The 17,511-nt window shown below is 40.5% G+C and overlaps 1 long non-coding RNA gene across 1 annotated transcript in view; it reads left to right on the forward strand.

The window, feature by feature from the left end:
* The window catches only part of LOC126291793 (uncharacterized), a 29,261-nt gene extending 13,967 nt beyond the window's left edge, over positions 1 to 15,294 (forward strand). Inside the window, exon 2 of the long non-coding RNA XR_007551872.1 lies at positions 11,464 to 15,294. This is a non-coding gene — a long non-coding RNA (uncharacterized LOC126291793). The remainder of the gene's footprint in view (positions 1 to 11,463) is intronic.
* Positions 15,295 to 17,511: the final 2,217 nt, after the last annotated feature.

A 17,511-nucleotide genomic window follows, 5' to 3' on the forward strand; every position in this document is an offset into this window, starting at 1 on the left:
CGAACATGGTTTTGATGTCAGTGCAATGTTTACAAATGCGGAGTTGGCATATGCCCATTTGATGTATGGATTAGCACGGGGCAATAGCCGTAGCGCGGTACGTTTGTATAGAGACAGATTTCCAGAACGAAGGTGTCCCGACAGGAAGACGTTCTAAGCAATTGATCGGCGTCGTAGGGAGCACGGAACATTCCAGCCTATGACTCGCGACTGGGAAGACCTAGAACGACGAGGACACCTGCAATGAACGAGGCAATTCTTCGTGCAGTTGACGATAGCCCTAATGTCAAGGTAACGTTGACCACGTCACTGTATGGAGAGTGCTACGGGAGAACCAGTTGTTTCAGTACCCTGTACAGCGTGTGCAGGCACTATCAGTAGCTGATTGGCCTCCACGGGTACACTTCTGCGAATGGTTCATCCAACAATGTGTCAATCCTCATTTCGGTGCAAATGTTCTTTTTATGGATGAGGCTTCATTCCAACGAGATCAAATTGTAAATTTTCACAGTCAACATGTGTGGGCTGACGAGAATTCGCACGCAGTTGTGCAATCACGCCATCAACACAGGTTTTCTGTGAACGTTTGGGCAGGCATGGTTGGCGATGTCTTGATTGGGCCCCATGTTCTTCCACCTACGCTCATTGGAGCACGTTGTCATGATTTCATACGGGATACTCTACCTGTGCTGCTAGAACATGTGCCTTTACAAGTGCGACGCATGTGGTTCGTGCACGATGGAGCTCCTGCACATTTCAGTCGAAGTGTTCGTACGCTTCTCAACAACAGATTCGGTGACCGATGGATTGGTAGAGGCGGACCAATTCCACGTCTCCATTCTCTCCTGACATCAGCCCTCTTGACTTTCATTTATGGGGGCCTTCGCAAGCTCTTATCTGCGCAACCCCGGTACCAAATGTAGAGACTCTTCGTGCTCGTATTGTGGACGGCTGTGATACAGCACGCCATTCTCCAGGGCTGCATCAGTGATTCCATGCGACGGAGGGTGGATGCATGTATCCTCGCTAACGGAGGACATTTTGAACAACAAAGTGTTTGAAGTCATGCTGGTACGTTCTGTTACTGTGTGTTTCCATTCCATGATTAATGTGATTTGAAGAGAAGTAATAAAATGAGCTCTAACATGGCAAGTAAGCGTTTCCTCACACATGTTCACATAACATATTTTCTTTCTTTGTGTGTGAGGGATATTCCCTCAAAGTTTGGCCGTTCCTTCTTGTAACACCCTGTATAAACCAAATGTCTTTCAAAGACTAGGTCTCATCTCATAAGGTGATCATTTATTACGTAGCTTGGTGAATGCGTTTGCAAAGGTACTTACAGCATTCATACCAAGGAAGGCCCAATAATATTACAAGCTTAATGTAAGGGCCTACGGAATGCGCGCAGCCTACGTGCGTTAACACGCGCTCGCCAGCCGGCCTGTCTGGCATGTTGACGATTCGCTTGGTCAGCAGACGCGCGTCCGGTCACACTGCGACGGAGAGTACGCGACTAGACGCCATCCGCAGCGGGCCTCAGGGGGGGGGGGGGGGAGGAGGAGGAAATCTCTCTTTCATTAGCTCACCCTGGAGCCTTTCGGTAAGACCGTATTTAGCCTGACGAAATATTCGTGTAATCATCCGGGGCCTAACACCCTTATAGAAGTGGTGTGACCATGGGGAAAATTATGGAAAATCTACAGTCCTGAAGAGCAGCAGCACACAGCAGCAGCGTGAATATCTTCCGACTAGGTGGGGACATCCAACGCCTGAATTCAGGTTGGTCTACTCCAGTTTCGCTGGAATACTAAAGGCAGTGATGGATTTTTATTTTACTTTTGAGTGACTCATCTACATATGATTACTCCGCAATTCACATTTAAGTGCTTGGCAGAGGGTTCATCGAACCACAATCATACTATCTCTCTACCATTCCACTCCCGAACACCGCGCGCGGGAAAAACGAACACCTAAACCTTTCTCTCCGAGCATTGATTTCTCCTATTTGATTTTGATGATCATTCCTACCTATGTAGATTGGGCTCAACAAAATATTTTCGCATTCGGAAGAGAAAGTTGGTGACTGAAATTTTGTTAATAGATCGCGCCGCGACGAAAAACGTCGTTGCTTTTAATCACTTCCATCCCAACTCGCGTATCATATCTGCCACACTCTCTCCCCTATTACGTGATAATACAAAACGAGCTTTAGTGGACTTGTTGCCTGTTCTAAGTGTCCTGCCAATGAAACGCAATCTTCGGCTCGCCTTTCCCACAATATTATCTATGTGGTCTTTCCAACTGAAGTTGTTCGTAATTTTAACATCCAGGTACTTAGTTGAATTGACAGCCTTGAGAATTGTAGTATTTATCGAGTAATCGAATTCCAACGGATTTCTTTTGGAACTCATGTGGATCATTCACACTTAGTTATTTAGCGTCAACTGCCACCTGCCACACCATACAGCAATCTTTTCTAAATCGCTTTTCAACTGATACTGGTCTTCGGATGACCTCCCTAGACGGTAAATTACAGCGTCATCTGCGAACAACCTAAGAGAACTGCTCAGATTGTCACCCAGGTCATTTGTATAGATCAGGAACAGCAGAGTTCCCAGGACGCTTCTCTGAGGAACACCTGATATCACTTCAGTTTTACTCGATGATTTGCCGTCTATTCCTACGAACTACTACCTTCCTGACAGGAAATCACGAATCCAGTCGCACAACTAAGACGATACCCCATAGGCCCGCAGCTTGATTAGAAGTCGCTTATGAGGAACTGTGTCAAAAGCTTTCCGCAAACATAGAAATATGGAATCAACTTGAGATCCCCTGCCGATAGCGGCCATTACATCGTGCCAATAAAGGGCTCATTGGCGTTAAATTAGACGAAATGTCGCAATCAAATCAGAGTAACGTTGTCGATATACAAAGTGTTACTAATGAACTGCAAGAAGAGATTCGGCAGTTAAAAGCAGAAAGAAGCGAGCGTAACATTCCGAGAGACTTGTAAGATGATAGTTTAATCAGTACAGGTACAACTACAATAAAGAATTTTTCATTATTGCCGCAAGTTCCAGTGTTTAGCGGGAAACCGGAAGATGATGTCAAAGTGTTTTTTCGTAAACTTGAAGGTGCCGCCCTGTTAGGATCATGGACAGATTCCGATAAGCTAGTGGCTGCCAAATTAAGAATTCAGGGAGCAGCACAAGATTTCATTAGCGCGGAGCCTACTTGCCTGAAAACAGAAGATTGCAATGAGTTTAGAACGATTGTTGTTCAGAGATTTAAACGTAAAAACACGATCAGATTTTACAGAGAGCAGCTTCGCAGTTTGCGAATGCGACGAGACGAATCTATCGAGCAGTTTACCGACAGAATTCGAAACATCAATGCTCAAACGTACGAGTTAGTAGAAGATGAAAAGGAAAATCGAATTCAGTTGTTCGAAGCCGACCAGAGAGCCTTGCACACATTCATTCATGGGTTGCACGGAGAGGAAGTAAGCAAAGCTGTTAGATTGGTGCAATGTAAAACGTTTCAGGAACCAGTATAATCGGCTTTTGCTTTCGTTGAAGCACTAAGAAGACCGAATGAGATGCAGAAACAAGAGCTTAAAGTTTTCCACACAACAGTACAATGCTACAGATGCAATTAGCTGGATCACAAGCGTAAGGATTGTCAAGAGAATCTAATCTATCATTGCGGGCTGCAGGGTCATGTTTAGAGAGATTGTCGCAACAAGAGGGAAGGTAATTTGAACAACAGACAATATTCCAGATCTTTAAACGATTATGTGGACGTGCTGCCCACCACTCAATCCGCCCCTTGCCAAACACAGTGAATCTTGTTAGTTCCAGCAAAAATCGGACCAAAATTGACTTCGTGGTATGTACTGTATATTGTGGGAGAAACATTAATCTACTTATTGACACAGGAGCTCAGACCTCGTTAATGTGGTATTGCACAGATAAACACAATAAATTGAAACAGCCACTATTAAAAGTGAGAGGGTTAAACGGGGGAAAGCTGTGTAACTATGGAGATGTTGACATAGAATTAATTCTTGGCCAAGGTCAAGATGAAGGTGAAAATGAAGATAAATACACAGCAAGGGTGCAAGTAGTTTCAAAAAACAAAACGCGTTATGACGGTGTACTTGGATTTGATTTCTTGTCTGCTAACGGAGGCAGAGATATTTGTCACAGGAAGAAAGATCAGACTAAGCCGTAAATAAAAGGTTGTATACATGGAAGAAGCCTGGAGATACTGACAGGTTTCAGATAGATTATATAATGGTAAGGCAGAGATTTAGGAGCCAGGTTTCTATTTAAGACATTTCCGGGGGCAGATGTGGACTCTGACCACAATCTATTGGTTGTGAACTGTAGATTAAAACTGTAGAAACTGCAAAAAGGTAGGAAATTAAGGAGATGGGACCTGGATAAACTGAAAGAAACAGAGGTTGTACAGAGTTTCAGGGAGAGCATCAGGGAACAATTGACAGGAATGTGGGAAAGAAATACAGTAGAAGAAGAAGACTGGGTAGCTTTGACGAATGAAATAGTGAAGGCAGCAGAGGATCAAGTAGAGAAAAAAATGAGGGCTAGTAGAAATCCTTGGGCAACAGAAGAGATACTGAATTTAATTTATGAAAGGATAAAATGCAGTAAGTGAAGCAGGCAAAAAGGAATACAAGCGCAAAATGGCAAAGCAGAGATGGCTAGAGGACATATTTAAGGATGTAGAGGCTTATCTCATGAGGGGTAAGATCAATACTCCGTACAGGAAAATTAGAGACATTTGGAGAAAGAGAACAACTTGCAGGAATGGAGTGAGGCAGGGTTGTTGCCTATCCCCGATGTTATTCAATCTGTATATTGAGCAAGCAGTGAAGGAAACAAATGAAAAATTCGGAGTAGGAATTAAAATCTATGGAGAAGTAATAAAAACTTTAAGGTTTGCCGATGACATTGTAATTCTGTCAGAGACAGCAAAGGACTGGGAAGAGCAGTTGAGCGGAATGGATAGTGTCTTGAAGGGAGTATATAAGATGAACATCGACAAAAGCAAAACGAGGATAATGGAATGTAGTCGAATAAAGTCGGGTGATATTAAGGGAATTAGATTAGGAAGTGAGACACTTAAAGTAGTAAAGGAGCAAAATAACTGATGATGGTCGAAGTAGAGAGGATATAAAATGGAGACTGGCAATGGCAAGGAAAGTGTTTCTGAAGAAGAAAAATTTGTTAACAGCGAGTATAGATTTATGTGTCAGGAAGTAGTTTCTGAAATTATTCGTATGGAGTGTAGCCATGTATAGAAGTGGAACGTGGACGATAAATAGTTTGGATAAGAAGAGAATAGAAGCTTTCCAAATGCGGTGCTACAGAAGAATGCTGAAGATTAGATGGGTAGATCACATAAGTAATGAGGAGGTATTGAATAGGTAGGATTGGGGAGAAGAGAAGTTTGTCGGTGGGTAGGACATGTTCTGAGGCATTAAAGGATCACCAATTTAGTATTGGAGGGTAGTGTGTAGGGTAAAAATCGTAGAGGGAGACCAAGAGATGACTGCACCAAGCAGATTCAGAAGGATGTAGTTTGCAGTAGGTACTGGGAGATGAAGCAGCTTGCACAGAATAGAGTAGCATGGAAAGCTTCATCAAACCAGTCTCAGGACTGAAGACGACAACAACAAGCCGTAATAACTACAACCTAAGAGATCATTCTTCAGATCGTACTCAAAGGAGCAGCAATACTGACGTTGTGGGAATGGACTGCCCAAACGATGCATCAGTTCAAACTGTCAGGGTCGATGTTCAAATTGATTAGCCTCAGCAGATTCCCATGGCAGCAGGAGAGATAATCTACATTGAAATAAAGTCACCCTGATGCAAGGAAAGAACATTGTTATTAATTGAGTGACCTGAGAAAAGTGAGTTATTGCATACAATGCATTGTTATGTTGCTAGAAGTGTAGGTGTTGCCACAATGGTAAGACAGAATGTCGCAAAAGTCCCAGTTACAATAACGAATATGAGCAATGAGGATGTTGTTTTGCCACAAGGAACAAAAGTTGCTGAAGTGTCGCGAGTAAGTGCAAATGACGTATTACAGATACCAGATGAGGTAGCAAATTCTGCAGCTATAAACACAGATCTTTGTAACAGTACCGCAAAATTGCAACGAGGAGACGAAGTTAATAATAGACTGAAGCACAAGATTTGGAAAAAGATAAGAACATTTGACAGTTGAAACAGAAGATTTTAGTGCCTGTTTTGCTGGAGTATGCAGATTTATTCCGAGAACTTACCTGTCACTCATTTATTTCAGCATCATATTCATGCAGGGAGTGCTGCCCCAATCACACAGAAACTTTACCGAATACCATTTAGTCAGAGAGTTGGTGGAAGACGTGGTTAAAGAAAAATTAGAAGCTGGAATTATAAAACAAAGAGATTCTTCAGACCCACTGTGATGTTTACCTGTTGTTGTTGTTGTAAAGAAGAAATCAATTTCAGGTGAACCACAGTTCCGTTTTTGTGTTGATTACCGATCTTTGAATGCTGTGACCACACCTGACTCTTACCCCTTACCAAATTTAGTGAAAACCTTGGATTACTTGGGCAGATGTCGAATTTTTTCAGTATGTGATTTAACAAGTAGTTATCACCAGTTAGCAGTGCATCCAGATGATCAAGCAAAACTTCATTTGTAACAACAGGAGTGTACAAGTATCTTTGTATGCTGTTTGGGCTTCGTAATGCTCCAGCTACATTTCAATGCTTGATGGATTCAGTTTTATGAAGGCTCACCCCAATAAAAGCACTTGTTTACTTTGTTGATGTAATAATTTTTGGTGAAAACTTGAAGCACCATACTGAGAGACTGCAAGCTGTTTTTGAGCGTATAAAAAGTGCAAACCTGTCTTTATCAATAGACAAATGTCATTTTCCACAAAGTAAACTTAACTACCTGGGTCATGTTATAACCAGTGTAGGTGCTCGACCTGATCCAAAATTAATTGAAGATGTAAAGAATTTTTCAGAACCTCAGAATTTGAAAGAGCTATAATCATTCTTGGGATTGTCGAATTTCTACAGATGATTCATAGCCGGTTACGCAAATAAAGCACATCCAATGACACAGCTACTGAAGAAAGGAGCCACATTTAATTGGTTAACAGATTGCAAAAAGGCAATGGAAGAACTTAAAACTGCTGTAACCACAGCCCCAGTGTTAGCCTATCGGGATTTCAGTAAACCTTTTATTCTTTCAACTGATTTATTCAATTCTGCCATAGGTGCAATCTTGTCTCAAGAAGTTGGTCATGAACATCCATTCTCATTTGCTTCCAGACAATTAAACAAAGCAGAATGTAATTATACTACTACTACTGAGAAGGAGTTTTGTGCTTTGGTTTTTGGTATAACACACAACAGATCTTTCTTAACAGGAAGAGAATTTACAGTTATTATAGATCATGCTGCAGTTAAATGTTTATTGAGCTTAAAGGATCCAAGTTCCAGATTAACAAGATGGGCATTAAGACTGAGTGAGTACCAATTTAAGGTTATTCACCGACCTGGTAAACATGTGAATGCTGATGCAATGGGTCGAAAAGTCAATGTTTGTGTTACGATAAGCGGAGAAGAAGAGTTAAAGGCAGCTTAAGAAGAAGATACGCAATGCAAATTATGGAAAAATGATCAACGTTTTGTCGAAATAGATGGATTATTGTACAAAATCACTAGTAAAGGAAACCGCCTAGTTATTCCAGAAAGTGTGAAAGAGCAAATCATGAGAGAGCAACACGATTCTCATTATCACGACATTGCGGGTAAAAGAGCAACAAACATTAAAACATCTCAAATGTTTTGGTGGCCAAGTCGCAAAGCTGACGTTTTTGAGTTTGTTTCACAATGTGATTCCTGTAACTGACGGAACAATTTAGGAAAAAGTAGAGTGCCATTGCAAGAACTGCCAGAAACAAGTGAACCATTTGAATGAGTAGCATTAGATGTCATAGGACCGTTGCCCAAGTCTAAAGATGGAAACAAATACATATTGACAATGTTAGACAATTTCTCTTGATACCTTCTCAAGGTACCAATACCTGATCAGAGTGCTGAGACTATAGCTAAAGTTTTTGTAAAAGAATGGATTCTTAAGTTCGGATCACTATTAAGTAAAATTAGTGATCGAGGAACGAATTTTATGAGTGAATTACTTAAACAGGCGTGTAAGCTCATGCAAATAACTCAGTTAAGGACTACACCAGCACACCCTGAAGGAAATGAAAGAGTCAAGCAAGTCCACAGAACAATTATTAAAATGGTTAGCCATTATATGAGCAGCAAACAGGACAATTGGGAAGTCTGTTTACTGTACTTGGTAAGTTATTACAATGCCAAAATGCACAGCTCAACTGGCCTAAGTCCATAAGAGACCGTCTACAGAAGAAGAATGCATTCACCCTTGGACTTTGCACGATTGACTGCCAGAATCAGCAATGAACACGTAAGGGATCTAGCATGCGAGCTATAAAGGAAGCATGGAGGGGAGAGAAGCAGTGGAATCATCAATGCTTTCTTCAGCAAGCAAGACAACACGACCGCCAAGCAGCACTGCCACAGTATTGAGTTATCGGTCTTATGTATCTGAGCAACGTGTTGTTAAAGAAGAGTCAAGTCAAAAAGTTTAAGAGATTTTGGAAAGGACAATATCTAATCTTGGAGGTGTCGCCCAGTCACTTTTAAGCTCCAACTGCCCTTTCGTACGATTGTCGCTCGTGTCAGTCATGTAAATCCATTTCTGGGTAGATTTCCTGTACTGTTGCAAGGTGATGAGGACCGACTGAGAGGCAGACCTGATGTTCTCAAACCCAGGAAGCGAGAATTGCAAGGTTGCAGCCCACATTTAGAGGCTGTAAGTGCAAACTTTGATTTAAACTCTTTTGTTAAGGATTACTGATAGTCTATCAAACGCTAGAATTGATGACTTGACTTAAGAACAGCCTTAGAAAGTATTACAAATGATTGTTTGAGCAGTGTACTACTACTACATCCAGAAATTTTTTTTTACAGATCCTACTATCAGTTGAACAAAAGCCAGATGCAACATATACATGATTTACCCTGTTAACTCGTACAATTTATATGCTTACTATTGAGCCCTAGACTTTCAACGCATCTGTATCATCCATTTCTTAAACAATGTTCTGAAGGTATAATCTCTAATTTAACTCCACCATTGGTGTCACATTTACATGTAAAAACTGTGGTACACCTGAGCTACTCTTTGCACTAAAAGTGAACAATAGTGGATTAATCTTGAATACCACGCATTGTGACTTATCATGTGAACTATTTGATATGCCTAGTATGTTGCCAACTACTTCTCATGCAACTGGACATTTGCCATTAACTAGAATGTTATCTATTTATTACAATGGTTCATACATATTAACATATGGAAAGCATTCCTTATCAGGTTTTTCTGAAGACAATAATCCATGAAAGTAATCTCTTCAAACAATGAGTTAAATTTCATTGAAGCAGCAAATAGAATTAAGTCCTTCGATTCCTCCAGTAATGTTAATGCTTACTTGATTGTCAGTATTGTGTTTTTAGTGCTTTTATTAATTTGTCTTGTCATGTATGAGATTGTCATCTTGAAGGCATGCTTCTCTGTACTGAACGTTACTGTGTCTGCAAATGAAATACATGTTGCAATGCCTTCTGGTGCCACAAATGGCGAAATATTCATAAAACCCAGGTCATTTTGAGCCACCTTTAGTTGCTCTTTTTCTCTGGGGAGAGTGATGTGTCTACGGATTGCGTGCAGCCATATGGTGCATTAACATGCGCTCGCCAGCCGTAGTTGTTGTTGTTGTTGTTGTTGTTGTTGTTGTTGTTGTTGTTGTTGTTGTAAGGCAATCCAAATGATAAATTTCAGTTGCAGAATTTGTCTGTAAAAAAAAAAAAAAAAAAAAAAAAAAAAAAAAAAAAAAAAAAAAAAAAAATCCATTTTCCCCCTTCAAACTACATGAGGTATGTGTAGAAATTTTGCATTGACTATTGCCATGCAGACAGTAAAAAGTAGTAGTAGTTTTGCGAAAATCTGAAGCAGTGGGTATAAGGTATGGATAATCTTTCTTAGAATTGTTATTGTTATTACTATTATTGTTTTTTTCATCAAAGATCTAACCTTTTCCATTTGTAGAAGACCCATGAATAATTTTATTTTATTGCAATGTGTACTGTCTTGGTAATTATTTAAAACCAATTACAAGTTCCCAGCAGGTTTGTATTATTCTTTGTAGCTTTACTGCTCGAATAATTACATGTTTGTTAAGTATGTGCTTCTCTAAAAAAAGTTAAAAGAATCATAAATGCCTAAGTTATGATCATTTATCTCTATATGTACCATTTTGCTCCGATATTCTTGTAGAGCCCAGTTATCGGAATATCACTGCACTTAAAATTCAATATAAAAAAAAGTTCTGAGAGCAAAAAGATTTTGTACAAGTTTTTATAAGTACAAGAAAATGTGCAAAATTTCATGAAAATCTGAAATAATGGGTGACATGACCTGTGTGATTTGACGTGGAATGACTTCGCACCATTACTTATTGAGATTTGACTTTCTCTAAGCCTGTCCCTCATCCATGAAAATTTAGTTTTAATAGTAAATAGTCAAATAACATATGAAATTCACTACAACTTCATGAAAGTGTATTTATTTCATTATATTACCTCTAAAATGTAATATAAATTAAATAATGTGACCACCGATGAAAAAAATGTAGCTTAAAAAATTAATGGTGGTGGGGGGGGGGGATTCGAAATGTCTGCTCATCCCCGACCCTCTTGCATAGCACAAACACTTAAGAACATGACCAGAACAGGTGGCCTACAGCTGGTACCTTCGCACAGATACATGAGGTACGTAATAGACGTGTAGAATGGCTCTTGCGATTTTCTCACTATTGCCATAGTGCACCTTACTAATTGCATATTATGTTGTTTTAATGGCCTACTATAGGTGTACAAAGTTTGAAGTAAATTTATGATCCCAATGTTGTGGCCTTCCCTTGTAAGTTTTGTCACCCTTAAATTTGTCTAGTTTCGTAGTACAGATCTTCATTACTCCTATTACTGTATTGTCCCATGTTTTCTGTCTTTTCTTAGTCTGATCCAAGCATTTTTCTGCACATTGAAATTCTGACTTATTACTGTAACATAGTGCTGTAACTTTGTTTCAAACAAGTTAGCTCTCTCATTGTACATGTATTTAGTTCAGACTCATTTGTATAATCCTCGACCTGAATTTATTAGCCTCTGTCCCAACCATCCTTTTGTGTTACCTCGCTAAATTTATCAGCCTTCTTAAATTTTCAGTATTTTCTGCCCAGAAAACTTCCTGTGTAGTATGTAGTATCATTCGTTACAGGTGGTCTCAACTGCTTCCGACACCATTTGACATCTAGCAACTCTGAGGCTTCATCTTTGCTGCGCTGCACAAATCTCATTCTCAGCAGAAGCGTCAGCTGCCTTGATAAGGTTTTGCTCCTCTGTGACGATCTCAGGTACTGTACACAGAACCCCGGTCACTGCCAGACACCTGCCAAGTCTGCCACAGTGGTGAGTAGTCAGTTCAATTTGTAACTCGAGTAATCAGTGCACCATCTCAGCTGCTAGCATTTTTATTTATTTATTTCTTGTCAGAAGCGTTCGTACATCGAAGAGCTACACAATAACTAAGCAACATGCATTGTAATAATTGAAACAGAAGTATACCATAAGTTACATGACACTACATTCGGTCTCCACCGTGTAGCCCCGTCTTTGTATGTCGGATCTACAACATGTGACACTTGCTTCGTAGTCAGTCGAGTGTCTTCGGAGAGCCCAGTTGTCTTTGTGGCCAGGGGTTGCTCTCTCTCTCGTCCGGTACCAGCCTTCCATTGTTGGCTCCTGGTGCACAACTCCTGAAGTATTGTGGTTCATGCTTAGATGGTTCTGCAAGTGCCTCAGTTGTTCCCAGGAAGTCCTTCCTTGACTTGAGTCTTGGTTGTGCTGGCTGGTATCCAAACAAGTGGTAGGCTGCAGATGATGTGGGTTCAGTCGTTGTTCTCTTCTGCCAAAAGCCTTCGTATGCCTGGGGGTGCTATTCCAGCAAGATAGTACTGCTTCTCCAGAAGTGTGGGGTGGAGACAGCCTGTGACTGAGTTGTATTTTTTGTTAAGAGCTTCATCCACAGTTCTTAGAATGGCAAGACGGATATGACACTGGGCAAGCGTGTGTTGTGCCACTGAGTACTAAGAGGCCAATGCAGATGTTTTTAGTCTCTCTTCTCTTGTGAGCTGCTCCTGTTGTGAAATTCAGTACCACATTGTTTTTTGCACCCATTTTCTGCTCAGTATTTAGGAATTCTTTCTTATAGGTCAGTGCTTGGTCCAAAGAGACCCAGAGATATGTAAGGGCTGTGCAATTTTCCTCCCCAGTTAGTGTGCAAAGGCTTCTAGTGGCCTCCTTGTTCTTCACGTAGAGTAGTGTCAGCTGCTTGTCTTGTAGTAGGTGGACAGTAATTTAGGGCTTTTGACAGTGTTAACTTGATGCATTCAAATTCCCTGAGCTGTGATGGCGTGATCATCTGCAGAAGTGAAACTTTGGGTTTCTTATAGTAGGGGCTAGTCTTTTCTATATATGAGTGGTTCAGAGCACAAGTGGCGTAACTCCACCGAGGATAGGTTTGAGTAAGAGGAGCATTCATTAAGAAACGTACACAAAATTATTAATGTTAATAATTTCTGTACTGATGAATACAGGATAATATGCACTAAAATCTATCCAAAAAATATTTTAACAAAACATACAGGAAATGTGTAGGAAATGACTTGCTGAACAAAAAAAGAAAGGAGTTACTTAGTTTGTGCACTGAATGCATTACCAGTCAGCCACTGTAACTTCCAGTACATTGTGTGAATACAGGTTTGTAGTTTTCCTTGTCCGAAATCTGGTCCCAGGAATCCGAACGTCGAGTAGACACCTTCATAGGCAAGTCCTTGAAGAATGGATGATACGCAGGAGGAATGAATTTTAGAACATCAAGCATGCCCTTCTTGTCTCGTGCAGTCTCCCTCGTGTCACTGATGCAAGGCTTTGAGTAGGTCTGCCTAATGTATGCTTACAAAAATCCACCTCATGAAATTCTTCACTTTGACGGAAACTTGATTTAAACCTCAAGGAAAATGGCACTGCCCATTCAAATTGCATCCATCTGACTTGCAGCCATTTTAACGGATGCCCATCAATAGCATTTTGTTTTTACATCTTTGGATAATACAGTATTTACCCAATCACCAGCTGAGTAAATATATTTTTTTGCAACTGGCTAATTCAATCAGACCAAAGTGTGCATCATTAATTAGGTAGCTATGGCCAGGTATCATAAATTTGTGGTTATTGCTTTGTTTCATGTCTGGGTCTTGCACTAATTTCATCAAGGAAACATACATGTTACAATTAAAGTTCTGCCCTGTACATGGATCACAATACACAGTAACTACTTTATACATCTATGTATTCCTTAAGGTGTCTCACAACACAGGACACATCATCTTGGGAACCTCGATCTCCCCACTTTGTTCATCCCACATCTACATGTATCTGTTTCCGTCATTGAAAGAATGGCATCCCAGACTATACACACATAAATTTCTCTTATAGTAGGCAATAGATGCCTGAAATTTTGGAAAGGGCAGTGTCTCTTGTAAGTAAAACGTTCACATGTGGTGGTTACTAGATACTCCATTTCTGCCTTGTTTCACCAACTTGCTTGCTTCTTCAGCCAGTGCTAGATGTTCGCCCTTCTTGTTATGCAGCCTATGTCTCCTCTGTACATCATCCTGAGTTGCAGTCTCCAATTGTAGTTAATTGCATACTTTACTAGTATCCTTGGATGGAGGCTTGAAGTGTAGATTAAATTTTGAAATGAAAACATGATAGTAATATTTTGCTTTCGCTGGTTCTTTGCCAGTGTTCCTTCACTGTTGAATATAGTGTTTCTACATTTTTCTCACTGTGAGACCTCAGCTGAGATATCGTCAATTGGGATTTTCCTTTCTGGTATGATGATTCTGGTAAGATGGAAACAAGTTGATATGGTCTTGAACACTGCTGTTGTCTATTTTATTTCCAGCTGTTTTTTCCTCCTTGTGAATCAGGAACAGCAAACACTCCCTGCTTTCTTATACACCTGTATAATCTCCATTTATCTGCAGTGACCCTAAGAAGTACTTCTTGTGCACCTGTATACTAGTATTATTTCCTACCCTAAGAAAGTATTTCTGTGTGACTGCTTTTGGAGAATGAGATCCATCCTTCCAGTTTTTTCTTTGTGGTGAGTTTGACTGAACAAGTCCCCAAATATACACATTCTGTCTGGAGTAGTCTGCTAATTTCCAAACATTTTTGGATATTTCTTTCCTCTTACTTGCCTCAATTTTTGCATAACATTCCCTCCTGTGGTTACAGTCCTCGTCCACAAATATCTTTTCTAAAACATTCTTTCCACCATGAGATACATGAGATTGCCCGATGTTCGTGTTATTCTTACGGGTGTTAAGTTTCCACGCGTTGGGAGTTCACGTCCTTTTACGTACCCTGTGCACTACTTCAGAATCTAAAATTATGATATAAAAGTTATGTCAAATACTTGTTTTGTGCTACAGTGCAGTTATTGTATGTTCATAGTATACACGATACGTAATTGTTATAAACTGCACTTCTGTTCAGATGTATGTGTAATGGTAAAATGCAGCACCCTTAGACAGGTTAGGTTAGAAATAGTGTCTTATTCATTTTGGCTACATATAGAATATTGTTAATCATTATTGGCACGTATTACCTATCATAGTATCATTCGTAAGAACATTTTCCTCTTCATCTGGTGGATATTCTGAACAACACTCCTTAATATGGTCACTACAAGAACCTTCAGATTCAGTCTTCTACTAATGTTCGTGGACACACATACATTGTGCTCTGAACAAAGGTGGGAAATGGTTAAATCTGGTCATATCGAGTTGGCTTCCTTGGCACGGAAACAACTTTTCTTCTTTTGGGTTTATTGTCTTCTTCTCCTAAGCTGTCAGTGATCTCCTGTTCGTCCAAGGTTATTTCTTTGAAGAGTTGTGAGGACCCTCTGACATGAGAACCCTTTACCAGTACATTGGCCACATTGTCTGAAGTTCATTAGGGACAGTCTGTTAGACTTTGGTACTTCTTCTTTTGCACAGGTTCTTTTGTATGTAATCCAGCAATTAATAATAGCTAAAGCAATAAAATGGTTAAATAGTCTGATTGTCCATTTTCTTGTTCTGGTATTTGACCTGTAGTAGGCCATGAATCTTTCACATAGGTCAATACCACCCATGTTACAATTGTAACTCTTCACAATAACTGGTTGTGATACATCAATACTTCTGTTCTGTACCTTCGACCATCACTGTCATTTGGTATCATCTTGTGTCAGAAGTGAGCCGCAAGTTACTTGTAAGCCTTGTTATCTTTCCATTTAAGTGCACACACCTTTTTGCCTCCCCTCACACATTCATCCCATTCACCTATGTTTAGATCACAATCAGTTCTGAATTTTAAAGGGAGAGAAGCTCAATTGACTTAATGCCTGTAAAAAATCTGTCACTATACAGGGTGGTCAGAAAATGTCTGAGACGCTTGTAGTAATGTTGTAGGGAATGTTGTACTGACACGTAAATGTTAAGAAAAAATTCGATACGTTGCGCAGTTTCCGAGTTATGTAGCTTAGAAGCTAGCCAATCAGGTCGTTTTACGCTCAGATTCAAACAGCCTGGAAGGGGCGGTGTTGCCAAATGTATTCTCCATGTGGTTTGCTCAAACCGAATGAGAGAGCAATACAAATAAAAATAGGGGAAAATATTCACCTGTAGCAGGGATCGAACCCAGGACCAATGGGTCAGCAATTCCATGCGGTACCACCTACGCTATGACATCATCTAACTCAAACTGTCTCGGCCTGTGTAGTGAACCTTCATCTGCTTGTCATTTGATCACCGTTGGGAATCGTATGTATGCAGTCCATCTTTGTCGGAAGACTTAGCTGCGAAGGTACACGGAAGCAGGTGTGACAGAACAATGGATGTAGGCTTGACACACACAGTGGTAGCATAGCGCAACATCGGTACTCCTTCGAGGAATACGCCGATACGCATTTAGCATACGGCACTGCGGGTCAAAATGGACCAGAGGCCCAGAACATTTACAACGCAAGATTTCCCAACCGCGTTATTCATGGTGTGCGAATACCTTCATAGCAGTTGATAGATGATTAAGGGAAACCGGAAGTTTTGCTGTAACAAATGTTTATGCTGGACAAGAACACTATGTACGGAACGTTCAGTTAGAAGAAAATGTTCTCGATACGGTTGCTGGAACACTTAGTACCAGCTCGAGGGCCATTGGTAATGCTTTGGGGGTAAGTAAAGTTATTCCGATGTTCTTAATGGATCTCTGCAAACCACACATGGTAAAATTTATTCGTTTGTTTGTCGCTACAGGTTTCGCTCGCTGTAGTATTGGACATCCTACACGACGATGACCCATTTCCATACCACCTACAGAAGGTGCATGTTACAAATATTCCGTGTGGTATTTAAATAAATCTAATGAATAGCCGCATTTCAAAAGAATGGTGTTGTGGGCAGATAAGGCATGTTTCACCAGAGAAGGACCATTTTCAACTCCCAAAACAGCCACATTTGGACGGATGCAAACGCGCATGGTACTTACGTTAAATCATATCAGTGGAGGTTTAGCGTAAACATTTGGGCAGGTATCATGGGCCACTGTTTGGTGGGTCCCGTCCTACTCCCCCCCCATTCAAATGGACAGACTTATTTAGCATTCCATGAAAATGTCCTTCCGCTATGTGTAAAAGACGTTCCACTGGCGGTCCGGCAAGGAATGTGGTTCCAACATGACGGCACACTGCCGCACTTCGCTGTTGCAGTACGTGAGCATTTAGGTGTGTTGTATCCCCGAAGGTGGATTGGCTGAGGTGGTCCAGTTCACTGGCCAGCTTGTTCACAAGATCTGACGCCGTTAGATTTTTATCTGTGGGGGCATGCGAAACAAATCATCTACGCGATCCCGGTAGTCACAATCGAAGAGCTTCTTGTGAGGATGACTTTATCCTTTGATGAAATCATGGAAACCTTTGATTTCGGAAAGCTTGCGGACTCCATGATGCAGCGTTGCAATGCATGCCATCAGGTTGGAGGAGGACACTTAGAGCAGCTACTGTGAAGATTTATTGTTACGCTTTGCTCCTGGAAATTATGTTGTTACATTAAAGACCTGACAAAACATCAGTTGTATTATTTTTTTATCATTATTTTTCCTGTATTTGTTACATGTATGGCTTTTGATTATGTATGAGTTTTACTGCTTTTCTATA

Source organism: Schistocerca gregaria, chromosome 9 (genome assembly GCF_023897955.1).
Source record: "Schistocerca gregaria isolate iqSchGreg1 chromosome 9, iqSchGreg1.2, whole genome shotgun sequence".
Lineage (NCBI taxonomy): Eukaryota > Metazoa > Arthropoda > Insecta > Orthoptera > Acrididae > Schistocerca > Schistocerca gregaria.